Source organism: Chrysemys picta, chromosome 6 (genome assembly GCF_011386835.1).
Source record: "Chrysemys picta bellii isolate R12L10 chromosome 6, ASM1138683v2, whole genome shotgun sequence".
Classification (NCBI taxonomy): domain Eukaryota; kingdom Metazoa; phylum Chordata; order Testudines; family Emydidae; genus Chrysemys; species Chrysemys picta.
This window is the reverse complement of record NC_088796.1, coordinates 69,435,349-69,451,800: the sequence shown is the minus strand read 5'-3', so window position 1 is coordinate 69,451,800 and position 16,452 is coordinate 69,435,349. Positions and strand designations below refer to the sequence as shown.

Here is a 16,452-nt window from a genome sequence, read left to right as displayed (position 1 = left end):
CAATGCTCTCTGCAGAATCAAAATTGCAGATTTCTGATGGTTAAAGCTAGGTCTATACATCTGTACTTTACCTGTGGTTCCTAGTTAACATAAAAAAAAGAGGATTTTAAAATACCAGTTTGTTGTGGAAGTAAAATCATAACTACTAATAAAGTCTGCAAGGGAAAGTATTAGAACTCTATAGGATGATGAATTTTAAAAAATCAGAGCTAACCAAATCATCTGTAACACCTTTTGGGGATGCTTTCCTATATTTATATTTAGTTTAAGCCATTCTTCTAAAAATGATGTGCCATCCATTTGCAATGTCCCACTAAGATCTGTTCTGCACAGTCTAGCTAGGGCGTTTGGTGTTAGAATCTGAAGGCTGCAAAGTATCCATGTAGCAATCTGCTGATTTGTCCTCTTTTGTTTTCTGAGTATAGAACTGCTCTGTGGTCCACACAGAAACTTCACTGCAAGACTTTATTGATCTTTAATTCATAAAGCCCAGTACGGTATGTGCATATTGCTCGTGACAATTAATAGCCTGATTTTTCAAAAGTGCTGAGGACCTGCAGCTCATAGTGAATTCAATGGGCTTTGTTGGTGCCAGGAACCTCAGAAAAATCTGGAGACTAAATCTTCTTTTCTAACATCAATTCAACTCTTTATTAGAGAAAAATATATTTGTTTAAAGAGTTTGTTTAAAGCTCTTTGGAAGCTTTTTAAACAATGGTACATTAATATATAAATGCCTTTTTCTTTAAATGGATAGCAGCAATGACAGAATTTCTGGTGCCTGATTCATGGTTTCATGTTCTGTGACATTCTGGAAAACCATAAACTAACATTACTGAATGAAACAAAATATGAAAACACAGTTAAATAAGAAAATTAAATAAAATAAATAATTGTAATCATTTAGCTTTTTGTGCTTTAAAAATTGAATTAATTTTCAAAGTCCAACACAACAAATAGATTGCACTCAGGTCATATATTGTTACTTGAATATAAACTAGTAAACTATGTACAAAAAATTTAAAAGATTTATATCACCGAACACTTACAAAAATTCTTCATTTAAGAATCCCCCAGTAGTTCTCTTGCCAGTATTTTCTAACTATACACAGCATTTACGACCAACAACATTTCTCTCTTACAGAGTTACACCAAAGACACATTTGACCGATAGGTTTGATTATTTTATTGATTTTTAAAAGCTCAACCTGACATATACTGGTTTTTGTCTTAGATACAGTACACAGAGGTGCATGGCTGTGTACTTTCTGTAAGATCAATGACTGCAAGCTGTGTCACTGATTTTAGTGATAAGGCAGAACAATATACCTTGAGCAAGGTTGAGAATCTGATTTATTGAGGAGGGGAACACTTGACATATGTCTTCTGCAGTATTTATTTCAGCAGCACTGTTGTGATGAGTGTGGCAATCAGAATGAGAGCCACTGTGATGGGGTGCCTGCCCCGCACTGGGCTCTAAGGGGTTAATAGAGCCCTAGGGAGGCTGCACAGGAGATAGCCAATCAGAGAAGGGCTGCAGGGAGCAGCCAAGCAGGCCCATATAAAAAGGGAGCTGCAAGGCAGTTTTCTGCTGGGATCTCTGGGAGGAAGGACTATCTCTGGAGGGCTGAGAGAACTGCCAGCACCCTGGACAGAGCAGTGCACCTAGCAGGGACCAGCAGAGTGAGAAACAGCTCTTGGCTGGCTGCTGAGGTTTGCAGGTTGAGGCCCTGAGGCAAGGGCAAAGAGGATGCTGGGACCATGAGGAAGTGGCCAGACAATTTGCTGCAGTAGTGGGGAAGGGAAGTGGCTGAACTGTGGACTGCAGGTCCCCTGGAAGGGGAGAGCACAGTGTGTGGCATGGCTGGAGGGCTGTGTTGCTGAAGAGGATGCCGAAGACCTTGGAGAGATGTGGGTCCTAGAGCACGAGTGACGGTGGCAAGGCACCGCCTGAAGCGGGCACACTAACATGCAGAGGTAATCTCCAAGATAGCCAGAAGAAGGCGCCAGAGTGGTGGGTGAATCCCGTTACAGTCACCCTCTGATGTGTTTCATTATGACAGCACAAGGGCTGATGAAAAAGATGCTAACTGTGTGACAAAAATTATTACATAGTCCCTGGGACTTCCAGTATACTATATATGGCTATAAAAATTAACCCACCAATCAGGGTAGATCTAACAAATATGGTAGCTCTTTATTGTACCTATATAGAGTGAAAGATGGGTTTGTTTTGAATAATGTCATTTACAGTTTTATCATAGAACTGACAAGCAGAAGAGAAAAATATAGTAAAATGATAATTCAGTTTGACTGGAGGGAAAAATCCAATGAGGCAAGGATATTTTTCAATGTATTGTTTCATAGTACTGCCTAATAATCAACACTCATTCTATTCATTGTTCTTCAATGGGAGACACAATATAGTCTAAAGTGACACCCACTCATCAATGCAACAGTAAAAACAGCAACTTATAGTACTTGCTGTTTCACTAGAGAATCAGAGAAAGACTCAGTTGTTATTCATGAATTTCTGCAAAAAATTCAACATAAGAGGAGTTTTCTTGTGGTTTAATATAGCATAGCACTGAATTATTTTTAGGTGCAGATTTTAGAACAATTTTTAAGAGCTGTAATCTTAAACACCATTTACTTTCTATGCTATTGCTTTGACTATCTGGATACATGAGGGCCAAAATTCTCTTTGTTGCCATTTTCATGCACTTGTCTTCAATAGACCACACTGTTCTAGTCCGAAAATATATCCCACAGCAGCAGCTGTTCACTTCTTAAGACCAGTTCTGTATCACCAGTAAAACACATTATTTATGGGCCAGCTTCTACTGACTCCCTGATACTATTAAATTAATATTAACATAATGATGATACCAGTTTTACAAAAAAAACAAAAGTATGGAAATCCAAAGTTAAGGCTGTCATTTATGTTATCCATGAGTAAGTGTATTGCAATTTGTAAAATATACCTTATATTACATACCACAGTGACTAGAAACTCCTGTAATTCCCAGACCTTGGGACTATTAGCATTTGCAGGATCAGGGTTATAATCGGTTATTTCAAGAAATAATGATGTTTTAGGTCTCAGATTGCTGAGAGCCTGCTATATGCTCTAGAGTCTACTGCATCAGTGATACTGAAGAACATGAACAGTCAACAAACACACATTAAAATCCTTTTCCCTTTTAAAACACTAATTCACACATAGGCTACGTCTACACTACCCGCCTGAATCGGCGGGTAGAAATCAATCTCTCAGGGATCGAATTATCGCGTCTCGTCGGGACGCGACAATCGATCCCCGAATCGACGCTTGTACTCCACCAGCGGAGATAGGAGTAAGCGCCGTCGACAGGGGAGCCGCGGAGGTCGATTTGCCGCCGTCCTCACAGCGGAGTAAGTCGGCTCCGATATGTAGCTGAATTTGAGTATCTTAAATCGCCCCCCCCCCCCCCCGTAGCGAGTACGTAGCCATATAGTAATAACCACTTTAGACCAACAGAACATAGCATCGTTTTATATAAAGTTACATCTTTCATACCAAAATTATCCCAAAGTGCTGCAAAACATTGAGTTAGAAAACTGGGAGCGTATTCACCAATGTGACTGGCATTATGCACTCAGGAATAAATTTATCTGAGGAATTGGACAGTAGGATTTGTTTAACGGACAGACAGCACGTGTTGAAGAAATGAGAGAAATCACCTACACTTTTCAAGAACTGACAGAATGCTGAGATTTCATCAGTAGTGCCATGAGAAGTGGGCAGAAAGGACCTGCCTCATGCAAAGGATATAACCTCTGCCAATGTAACCCCTTCGACCGCTAGTCATTTATAGTATTTTTTAGTGTCAGCATTAAGAAAGTCCTGGTGAACGTGAGAACAGCCATACTGGGTCATACCAAAGGCCCATCTAGCCCCGTACCCTGTCTTCCAACAGTGGTTGTGCCAGATGCTTCAGAGGGAATGAACAGAACATGCAATCATTGAGTGATCCATCCCTGTTGTCCTTTCCCAGCTTCTGGCACTCAGAGGCTAGGGACACCCAGAGCATGGCATTGAGTCCCTGACCATCTTGGCTAATAGCCATTGATGGACCCATCTTCCATGAACTTATCTAGTTATTTTTTGAACTCTGTTATAGTTTTGGCCTTCACAACATCTGACAATGAGTTCCACAGGTTGACTATGCGTTGTGCGAATACTTCCTTTTGTTTGTTTTAAACCTGCTGCTTATTTTTATTGGGTGACCCTTCCTTCTCGTTTCAGAGTAGCAGCCGTGTTAATCTGTATCCGCAAAAAGAACAGGAGTACTTGTGGCACCTTAGAGACTAACAAATTTATTTGAGCATAAGCTTTTGTGGGCTACAGCCCACTTCTTCGGATGCATAGAATGGAACATATATTGAGGAGATATATATACACATACAGAGAACATGAAAAGGTGGGAGTTGTCTTACCAACACTGAGAGGCCAATTAAGTAAGAGAAAAAACTTTTGAAGTGATAATCAAGATAGCCCAGTATAGACAGTTTGATAAGAAGTGTGAGAATACTTACATGGAGAGATAGATTCAATGTTTGTAATGGCTCAGCTATTCCCAGTCTCTATTCTAGCCTAAATTTATTGTATCTAGTTTGCGTATCAATTCAAGTTCAGCAGTTTCTCGTTGGAGTCTGTTTTTGAAGCTTTTCTGTTGCAATATTGCCACCCTCAGGTCTGTTATTGAGTGACCAGACAGGTTAAAGTGTTCTCCCACTGGTTTTTGAGTATTATGATTCCTGATGTCAGATTTGTGTCCATTTATTCTTTTGCGGAGAGACTGTCCGGTTTAGCCAATGTACATGGCAGAGGGGCATTGCTGGCACATGATGGCATAGATCACATTGGTAGATGTGCAGGTGAATGAGCCCCTGATGGCATGGCTGATGTGATTAGGTCCTATGATGATGTCACTTGAATAGATATGTGGACAGAGTTGGCATGGGGCTTTGTTGCAAGGATAGGTTCCTGGGTCTGTGTTTTTGTTCAGTGGTGTGCGGTTGCTGGTGAGTATTTGCTTCAGATTGGGGAGTTGTCTGTAAGCGAGGACAAGTTTGTCTCCCAAGATCTGTGAGAGTGAGGGATCATCTTTCAGGATAGGTTGTAGATCTTTGATGATGCGCTGGAGAGGTTTTAGTTGGGGGCTGAAGGTGACAGCTAGTGGTCTGTTATTTTCTTTGTTGGGTCTGTCTTGTAGGAGGTGACTTCTGGGTACTCGTCTGGCTCTGTCAATCTGTTTTTTCACTTCAGCAGGTGGGTATTGTAGTTTTAACAATGCTTGATAGAGATCTTGTAGTTGCCTGTCTCTGTCTGAGGGATTGGAGCAAGTGCGGTTGTATCTTAGAGCTTGGCTGTAGACAATGGATCGTGTGGTGTGTCCTGAATGGAAGCTGGAGGCATGTAGGTAAGTATAGCGGTCAGTAGGTTTCCGGTATAGGGTGGCATTTATGTGACCATCGCTTATTAGCACAGTAGTGTCCAGGAAACGGACCGCTTGTGTGGATTGATCTAGGCTGAGGTTGATGGTGGGATGGAAATTATTGAAATCATGGTGGAATTCCTCAAGGGCTTCTTTTCCATGGGTCCAGATGATGAAGATGTCATCAATGTAGCGCAAGTAGCGTAGGGGCGTTAGGGGACGAGAGCTAAGGAAGCGTTGTTCTAAGTCAGCCATAAAAATGTTGGCATACTGTGGGCCATGCGGGTACCCAAAGCAGTGCCGCTGACTTGAAGATATATATTGTCCCCAAATGTGAAATAGTTGTGGGTGAGGACAAAGTCACAAAGTTCAGCCTTCTTGTGTTATGTGAAGGAATAAATAACACTTCCTTATTCACTGTCTTCACATCAGTCAAGATTTTATAGATCTCCATCATACTCCCTCTTAGTCACCTCTCTTCCAAGCTGGAAAGTCCCAATCTTTTTAATCTCTCCTCATTTGGAAGCTGTTCCATCCCCCTAATAATGTTTGTTGCCCTTCACTGTACATATTCCAATTCCAAAATATCTTTTTTGAGATGGACCAGAGCAGAACTGCATACAGTATTCAAGGTGTGGGCATACCATGGATTATATAGAGGCAATATGATATTTTCTGTCTTACTATCTATGCCTTTCCTAATGATTCTTAACATTCTGTTAGCTTTGTTGACTACCACTGTACATTAAGCAGATGTTTTCAGAGAACTATCCACAATGACTTCAAGATCTTTCTTGAGTGGTAAAAGCTAACTTAGATCCATCCTTTTGTCTGTACAGTTGAGATTCTGTTTTCCAATGTGCATTACTTTGCATTTATCAACACTGAATTTCATCTGCCATTTTGTTGCCCAGTCACCCAGTGTGAGATCCCTTTGTAACTCTTCACAGTCTGCTTTGGACTTAACTACCTTGAGTAATTCTGTACTGTCTGCAAATTTTGCCACCTCACTGAGCAGGGGGCAGAGTGGAGCTGTGGCTGGGGACAGAGCTGGGCGTGGAGCAGGGCTGGGAGGTGCTCCCACACTACCCCCCATGCTTCACTGCATGCCCCCTGAATGTTCCTTTGCACCCCCACAGAGAGACATGCCCCAGTTTGGGACCACTGTCTTTGACACAAAATGTGATCAAAATTGCCTGAAGCACTGATCCATATTTTGGCCTAATGGTCAGCAAAATTTCAGTTTAAAAATCAAAATAATTTTATAGTTTAGGAGCAACTGATGTTGGGTTTTTGTTTTGTTTTGTTTTGCTGCGGCTGCTTTTTAACATGCTTATAACAAGAGGCAATAAATCTCCAGCCCGCCTCCTCCCAACCCCTCACAACTTTCAGATTTGATAAACCTATTCCCCTCCTGGGCTCTGACTTTGGATGCAAACCTGGAGTCATTTGTTTTTTATGGTGAGCAATTAGCTCTTGTAAATTTATAAATTCAATGCTGACACAATCTTAACTCCATTTCTGTTATCACTGAAACTACTCTGATCAGTCTGATCTGATGAATTACTTCAAGGCCATTGGCATGTGCTAAGACCTATGCTCTCATTTCATGAGAACATTAATTATTTCATAATGAGCCCTGCTAGGTTCATCTGGGGAACTAGGGAAACAATCTTGGACAAATCTCATAATTGAATGTCCCAGACAACCACATTTTTAATTCTAGCTATTTTTACCATGGTGTATTTATTGTGTGTTTTCGTTGCTATAGAGCTGTTTATGAAGATTAAGTCCTTGTCCAAAAACGTTTACAGTCTATAGTAAATAGACAAAACACAGATGAAGGCTGTGTGGCAAGGGCAGTGTGTGGAAGGTGCAGCAGAAAAACAGTGATCAAGTGATTATTTCTGGCATACAGCTTGTTAGTTTATGTTATTATGGGAGCTATGGGTGCATACTAAGAAGCCTGAGGGACTGTCCTATCTGCAGCTTTGTCATCTGAAGTTATGTTCTAGTTCCTCATTAGTCTAGGTCTTAAATTTCTGATTGAGAATGTAAGAAGTCAAGATTATTCTTAATGTAATATTTGTCATTAATAATGTTACAAATTGAAGGTAAAAATCAGATTGCATCTGTTAAAATGGCTATCCAGCAAAGCAAATGGGACCTGCATAGGTGAGATGAGAAATACTCCTAAGTAGAGACTGAACCTTTATTGTTTAAAGGGCTCTCCACTGTAATTTTGACTGAGCAATAATGCTGGGAGAACATCTGAACTTTGATTGCTACAATGCACATCTCCCTGTCTTGCATATCTTAGCTAGAGTAATATGGTTAAATTTAGAATGGCAACATTACTTGGTGTAATGACCTCTCAGATCTTCTGGAGCCTGAAAATTGCCTTCTTTACAACAAGATTCAATGCAAATGATTACCCTCTTTGAGAGAGACTAATTGGATATTCCCTTATTGACCATCTCCATAAAGAGAAAGAGACTAATAGCGACTTCTTATTCTCTCTAATAAGAGCTGGGCTAATGCTTTACATCTAGCTTAAAGAAAGATCATTCTAGAAGAAGAATGTGGATGAAAAAAGACCTCCACTTCACTGAGAGGACAGCTGAAAGAAAGCAGCGAGAATGAATAACTTTAAAAGAAACAAAATGAAGACTGTCCCCTCAGTATATAATATATAGGGGTGAAAGCTATACAGAAAACAGAGTCAGACATGCCAAAAAATAATTAATATATATATATTTATTTTTTTGGAGGGAGGAAAGGAGAAGTACCATTAAAAAAGGAAAGAAAGAATAAGCCAAGAACAGATGTGAGAAAAAGTAAATCTGGAATCACATATTAATAAAAGTCAACTAGGAAAGATATTCAGTACTGAAAATGATTAAAACAATCTAAATGAAACAGACATGTTATTATAATGAAATGTTCTATTCAAGTTCCACATACAGGGCCATATTTTCAAAGTTAGGTATGTGCATTGGATCTGTTCAGCACCTTACTGGGCATGTGTACAACCAAATATACCTAATTGATATTCACACGAGATGTTTACATGCATAAAATTGGGTGAGCATATGATAACGTGCCTCTTCCCCCTTCCCATTCTTGAGAACTTCTGTACTTACTGTTACTTTGCATCCTTTACTCCACCTTACCAGCTTTTCAATCATATATTTTTCAACTGCTTTCACACGAGAAGTTGTTAATTACCTAAATACTCAATACAAAACTAAAATTAATAGGCAAGCAGCAGGCACCACTTATGTGGTCAATTTAATGTACCCACTCTACACACCTGCACATCATACATCACATGAAAGCTTATTATATCTACTTTAAGATGAGGTATGATGTGGAACGGTCAAATGGTGCTGTTACCATAGAAATGGGGATAAACACCATCTTTGAAATATTTGCATTCATTTCTGTTATTGACGATGTATTGTTTCAAGACATAAAATTGGATTTCTTTGTGACCTCAAAGCATCACAACAAAGATGTAAAGGATAAAACAATCTGGAAATAAATTTGTTCAGGTATCATTAAAGTGTAATCGCGCTGATGACATTTCTAGTCGTCATCATCTTGTTCCTCATTATGATCTCTGTCAAGAGTGAATGGGTTACTACAGTCTTCATTGCCTGATACGTACGCAGATCTGTGCAGGTAAGTTTGCTCCAATTACAGACATAGGTGACTGTGCAACAACAGCTAATGGTACAAATAAGGTCTTGTAGAAGCTCAGATGCCATTGGGCCCTTGAAGAATACAGGAAGTAATTCATCATCCACATTTTCTGTCCATGTTGCACGGGTCATCCAATATCTGGTTTACCCATGTTCAAAGACATCCAAATCTTTGTTTGACAAGATGCTTTTCTGACATGCTTTTCAAAACTGTCACCACATGGTGGGAGTTTAGCCAGTGACTTGTTCTTTTTGATGGGTAGATTGAGGCCCAAGCAATTCAGGTCTCTGTGGGTCTCCTTTTCTTTCTTGCTCTGGTCATGCAGCACTTGTACCAACTTTCTTGCTTCAGAAATTGTGGCTTCTCCATCCCTCTCTCCCATTTTGGCAAGATCTCTGAAGTGGTAATCTCCCTTTGTTATGACAATATTAAAAAAAGATTTTCCCTCCAATACCAAATAGGGGACATGGTCACATCCAGTTAATGCAGCAAGTATGTTGAAAGGTCAGGAGTGAGTCATCACAAATTGCCTGCACAGATATGAAGCAAGGCATGTCAGTTGTGCTGGTAATGGTGCCTGTTTCAATCCACATGTAATCTATATGCTCCATTTTTGGAATGTAGTGAACAGCAAGGACAAAACATCTGGTCAGCTGATCTAATTACTACATTTCCTTTGACATCAAGAGACCCAAATGCCATATTGGCACATACAGCATCCAGAAGCACCTGATGTCTGCTTCCTCTTGAGTACTGTACAAGTCTTCGGCTTCAACACCTCTACTGGTGATGGACTTTGCTACTTCACCAGTGGAAAAGCCTCCAGAAAGGAGTGTTTGTGTCAGCTGTATTCCTACATTCTCAGGTGCATTTTGAACAATATAATCACAGAGGATTTATACAAGTTACTACTTGTTGGATGTCATGTTTAGAAACTTTTACCAGGGGAGGCACAAAGTGTCTATAATCACCTGGTATTTCTTGAATCCAACCTTAGATCCTGTCTAGCGCTGTCTTTCTGCAGTTTTCACAGAGTTATTATTGTCATATCTGTCAAAGACTTCAATTACACAATTACCTTTTTCAAATCCTTTTAGGACCTGCCTCAAGTACTCAGCAGTAAATTGATCAAATGTGTGGAATTTGTCTGCAGCCACCATTTGTATGATAGCCACAGCATCTCTGATGCACATTGTGGTTTCTTTGTTGCATGCTCTTAGCTCATGGATTCTTTCACTGTTCCATCAGCATGGAAAAAGGACACAGGCATAAGTCCTAGAACAGTTGGCATTGAAACATTTCTTACTCCTGGGGGAAATCTGTGCCACTGCGCATGTGCAGAATTCATGGCCTCCGCAGATTTTTTTCTCTCTGTAGAATATAGATTATATAGAATATAAGACCAAAAAAGAATGTGAAGAACAGCTAGCCAAAGACTCCAAAAGTAATAGCAAATTTTTTTTAAATGCATCAGAAGCAGAAAGCCTGCTAAACAACCAGTGGGGCCACTGGACAATCGAGATGCTAAAGGAGCACTCAAAGACAGTAAGGCCATTGTGGAGAAACTAAATGAATTCTTTGCATCGGTCTTCACTGTTGAGGAGGTGAGGGAGATTCCCAAACCTGAGCCATTCTTTTTGGATGACAGATCTGAGGAACTGTCCCAAATTAAGGTGTCATTAGAGGAGGTTTTGGAACAAATTGATAAACTAAACAGTAATAAGTCTCCAGGACCTGATGGTATTCACCCAAGAGTTCTGAAGGAACTCAAATGTGAAATTGCAGAACTACTAACTGTCGTCTGTAACCTATCATTTAAATCAGCTTCTGTACCAAATGACTAGAGGATAGCTAATGAGATGCCAATTTTTAAAAAGGGCTCCAAAGGTGACCCTGGCAACTACAGGCCTGTAAGCCTCAGTTCAGTGCTGGGCAAAGTGGTTGAAACTATTGTAAAGAACAAAATTGTCAGACACATAGATGAATATAATTTGTTGGGAAATAGTCAACATGTTTTTTGTAAAGGGAAATCATGCCTCACCAATCTACTAGAATTATTTGAGGGGGTCAACAAGCATGCGGACAAAGGAGATCCAGTGGATATAGTGTATTTAGATTTTCAGAAAGGCTTTGACAAGGTCCCTCCCCAAAAGCTCTTAAACAAAGTAAGCAGCCATGGGATAAGAGGGAAGGTTCTCTCATGGAGTGGTAACTGGTTAAAAGATAGGAAACAAAGGGTAGGAATAAATGGTCAGTTTTCAGAATGGAGAGAGGTAAATAGTGGTGTCCCCCAGGGATCTATACAAGGCCCAGTCCTATTTAATATATTCATGAAAATATATTCTGGAAAAAGGGGTAAACAGTGAGGTGGCAAAATTTGCTGATGATACAAAACTACTCAAGATAGTTAAGTCCCAGGCAGACTGCGAAGAGCTACAAAAGGATCTCACAAAACTGGGTGACTGGGCAACAAAATGGCAGATGAAATTTAATGTTGATAAATGCAAAGTAATGCACATTGGAAAAAACATAATCCTAACTATACATATACAATGATGGGGTCTAAATTAGCTGTTACCACTCAAGAAAGAGATCTTGGAGTCATTGTGGATAGTTCTCTGAAAACATCCACTCAATGTGCAGCGGCAGTCAAAAAAGTGAACAGAATGTTGGGAATCATCAAGAAAGGGATAGAAAATAAGACAGAAAATATCATATTGCCTCTATATAAATCCATGGTACACCCACATCTTGAATACTGCATGCAGATGTGGTCACCCCATCTCAAAAAAGATATATTGGAATTGGAAAAGGTTCAGAAAAAGGCAACAAAAATGATTAGTGGTATAGAACGGCTTCTGTATGAGGAAAGATTAATAAGACTGGGACTTTTCAGCTTGGAAAAGAGACGACTAAGGGGGGATATGATAGAGGTCTATAAAATCATGAGTGGTATAGAGAAAGTAAATAAGGAAGTGTTATTTACTCCTTCTCATAATACAAGAACAAGGTACCACCAAATTAAATTAATAGGTAGCAGGTTTAAAAGAAACACAAGAAAGTATTTTTTCACGCAATGCACTGCCAACCTCTGGAACTCCTTGCCAGAGGGTGTTGTGAAGGCCAATACTATAATGGGGTTCAAAAGGGAGCTAGATAGATTCATGGAGGATAGGTCCATCAATGGCTATTACCCAGGATGGGCAGGGATGGTGTCCCTAGCTTCTGTTTGCCAAAAGCTGGGAATGGGCAACAGGGGATGGATCACTTGATGACAACCTGTCAGTTCATTCCCTTTGGGGCACCTCCCATTGGCCACTGTCAGAGGACAGCATACTGGGCTTGATGGACCTTTGGTCTGATCCAGTATGGCTGTTCTTATGTATGCCTTTCACCCACTAGGGGCTGCTGTAACACCAGAAGAGAGGGCAGCCAGCTGGGCGAAGAGACAGCATTTCTCACAGCAAAGCCAGGTGGGGAGGCACAGGAGGGACAGAGCAGGATACATGAGGCTGCTGGAAGGTCAAAGACTGGGGTGCAGAAGGGCTAGTGAGAGAGTCAGACTGGGGTGCAGACTCCGGAGCTAGTGGGGTGACAGCATTGAGCCCTTGTGTGTCCCTGGGAGGAGGCTGCAGGGACACACAGGGGCAGACGTGCCTGACTAAATGGGAAACGCTAGGGGTCAGCCAGGATCTGCATAGGGGAAGCTTCCCAACTCCCTAACAATTCCTCCCCCCGCATCCTCTACCAAAAACCCTGTTCAATACTTCTCTCATCCACACACCCAACAACCTTCCAAGTTCACTCCCAGGTTCCTATGCCTAGTAAGGAATTTGTCAAAGAAACATTTCCTGAATCATTTTTGTCGTCTGTATTGTTACACACATACTTGCTGACAGGTATTTTGAAATAAATTACCAAAATTATTGAAACTGGCATGATTATATTGTTGTTTTGACAAAAAATATTTATAATTTAAAAATATTGTGCACAGAAATTTTATTTTTTGGCACATAATTCCCCCGCAGGAGTAATCTCTGCATCTTGCGACGGACAGGGCTCTAGGGAAAACAATTTCTGGACTAATAGCTGCTATGATTGTCCCTCCCTTGCCTGATTTAAATTTAGTTTTCTTGGCCATGTCAAGCAAAAACAAATGTTTTGATGCCACATTTCTTGACTGGGTAGAAGAAGCTATGTGTCCCATCAGAATCAAGTACATCTCTCACAAATCTCCCCATTTGTTTTTCACCAACATTTGCTATTTTCAGTGGAGAGTCTTTGTACATCTGATGGTAGATATGTTATCCAGTAGATAAGCAGCTCTCATTGTGATTCAGGGTCAAATGGGTTTGCCATCGTGCTGATGACATGGTTAGCAAAAGCTGTAACATAATTTTCATCCCTTTTCAGTGCAGAGGCAAGGATTGTGGGTGGACTTTGTCTTCACAACTTCTTGTTAATCCACTTCTTTCTCACATGGCTTTTGTATATTCAGAAAATGAAGCTGTGTATTGATATCTCTAACACGAATACTGACTCGTGCATAAATAGCATTGAATTAAAAGCTAATTTTTAGAACAACTCAAAGCTTAGTACTGTATGCATAGGCAATTACAAATTAAACCTTCTACCAGGCAGACTAGATGTTACATTGTATGGAGAAAAGCCTACCAATGGAGAAGGATTACATTAGAAATTCATATACATTTATATCTACCCACTATGCAGTACAAACTATGGACACACCATCTACTGCTACATGTGCACAGTCATCAGCCACAGACTGATTTGGTCAGCAAATTTCAATTGAAAATATAGAAAACTGTTAGTCACTTGTGAAATACTTTGACAATTAAAAATATGCAATGTGAAAATAGTTCATGTTAGTATATTCCAAAATGTTGATACTTGCCTTTTTGCCACATATTAAACAGCATAGTAATTTTCTGAAAACCTGCCCATGTAATACCAATACAATTATTTTAATACACTGTCATTTGGTAGCTTTGACCAATAAACACCACATAAACGTGTTGAAATTAACTTAAATAGTAAACACTGTAGTCAGTCACGTTGAAGCGTTTCTGGAACTATGCAAAATATGGCACTCATTTTGGGTATCATTGTTTTACTTTGCCTACAGGCTGACAGCAACACTTGACAGCGCCACAACACAACTCATCTAAATGTACATAAAATAAGCTTTCAAATGATATACAATGTGGGTGTGTGTAGGGAGAGTATATTAAACTCCAAAAACATGGCCCTTTCTGGAGAATTGCCACATGCCTATAAGGACCATATGGCATCTCCAGTGTAAGAATGCCAAATGTGATGCTTGTGTCAGTTGAGTACACTGAACTATCTTCTCACTCAATCTCAGGAGAATGAGAATTTATTCTACAGTTGCAAATTAACAGACTCATTTTAGACAAGGATTAAAAACTAAATGACTTGAAGGCAGTAGGCACAAAGAAGATAAAGGATGTTCCCTAAACCCCTCATTCATCTAAACACCCCCCCCCCCAAGCAAACGTTTGGGAACTGAGCACCACACTGTCTCATAAGATACAGCTTATAAGATCTTTGGGAAAGTGAATTCCAGAGTCAAGGGACCTTGACTGAGAACACCTGGCTACCAGCTCCGTGACATTCAAATATAGACTATTAGCTCAAATGTCCAGTTTATATCAGCCACCGACAAGATTCAAAAGAGGGAGTCTCATGTAATCAGGATCTATCTTAGAGTTTTTATCATAGATCAAAATCAACATTTTGAATTGTACCCAAATAGGAAACCAGTACAACTTCTGTAGAGCTGGTGTGATCTATTCCCAGAAGTCAGTATTGGTTTACAGACAGCATATAGCTGCATTCTGCACCAGCTGTACCGTCCAAGTGATCTTCAAGCACAATTCTATTACTGCAAAGTGCTTGCACACTTGCCATCTCCCATCCCATCTTCCTAAAATAGTTTATTCACACCAGGTATTGACAAGTTAACAATTTTAAGCCTTTACTTTCCAAGATGACCTGGTTCACTGTAGCCCTGGATGTCTGGAGTGCGCTTCTACTCTAAAAAGCGACTATGAAAAAATGGTTTCTTGTTATTCAGAAGATTTTCTTTGTGTGCATACTCAGATATATCTGCTGTTTCTGATGATTAGAACAAGTTCTTACTGCTTTTTACTCCGTTACACACACACACACCCCATTAGAGTTCTCTCTGGTTAAACACTCCCAGGCTATTATGTTTGGAGCCCACCTCACTAGGCTCTGTGTGCGTTCAGATTCTAAAGACTTAACAGAGTCCAGACATTGCCCCTGGCATGGGATCTCTAGGCAAGTGCTTGAGGTGCAGATCCTCTGTCTAGTACCCCCTCCTGAGAGCTCAGACACTATGGTCCAAGTGCCCATACCCTGGGACTAGCAAGGACTCTTCAGATGCCCTTGAATCTTAAAACACACCCTCTTCCAGAACTGCAACCCTCTGGGTTCACAGTTTACCTCTGCAGGGGCACACAACAGTGCAAGCCAACAGACCGACAGACTTTGCACAGCATTCTAACACCACCATTACTCTTTACTTAGCAGCATGAGAAATACACAGACCTACAGAAAATAATAAACTCACCTGTACGCATTTCCCTGCTTCAGTTTCTTCCCCACGCTAGAGAGGTGTTTGGGATTTGGCAGAGTCCTCTAGGGTGTCCTCCCTACAGCTAACAGCATCTTTCCAGAATCATGGAGCTTCTCTCCCTAGGTCAGCTAGCTTCCTTTGACCTTGGCTGGTCCCATAGTTAAACCAGACAGACACACACCCATCTTTTCCTCTATCCTGCCCAAAGCTTCCTGTACGATTCTGTGAGTCTTCCCTCAAGTTTATGTATTGCCCTACCCATATTTGGTTTCTTTGTTCTCCTGCTAGGGATCTTCCATTGTCCCTCCCTCCAGAGACGCTTCTCCCAGATTGAGCCAACCCGTTGTCTCAAGGTGTTTCCACCTGAGTAGGCGACCATGAAGGTTTAATGACCAACTGGAGTCTCTTGTAGGCATGTGCTACGGCCCCATCAGCAAACAGGGGATTACACATCCACCCAGAGACATTTCATAATACAACAATTTCATATAACTTCATAAAATCAACCAACATTCAGAAGTTGTACGTATATACTTTCCCCAAATTGTCACACTCCCATTAATCCTGCAGTAAATATAGCTAAAACAGAGTAGAGCTACATTCTATTCATTCATCTTCAGAATT

General features: G+C 40.5%; 1 protein-coding gene across 2 annotated transcripts in view; it reads right to left on the bottom strand.

The window, feature by feature from the left end:
- CAMK4 (calcium/calmodulin dependent protein kinase IV) overlaps positions 1-16,452 on the bottom strand; it is a 288,928-nt gene that overhangs the window by 102,422 nt on the left and 170,054 nt on the right. The window lies entirely within an intron of this gene.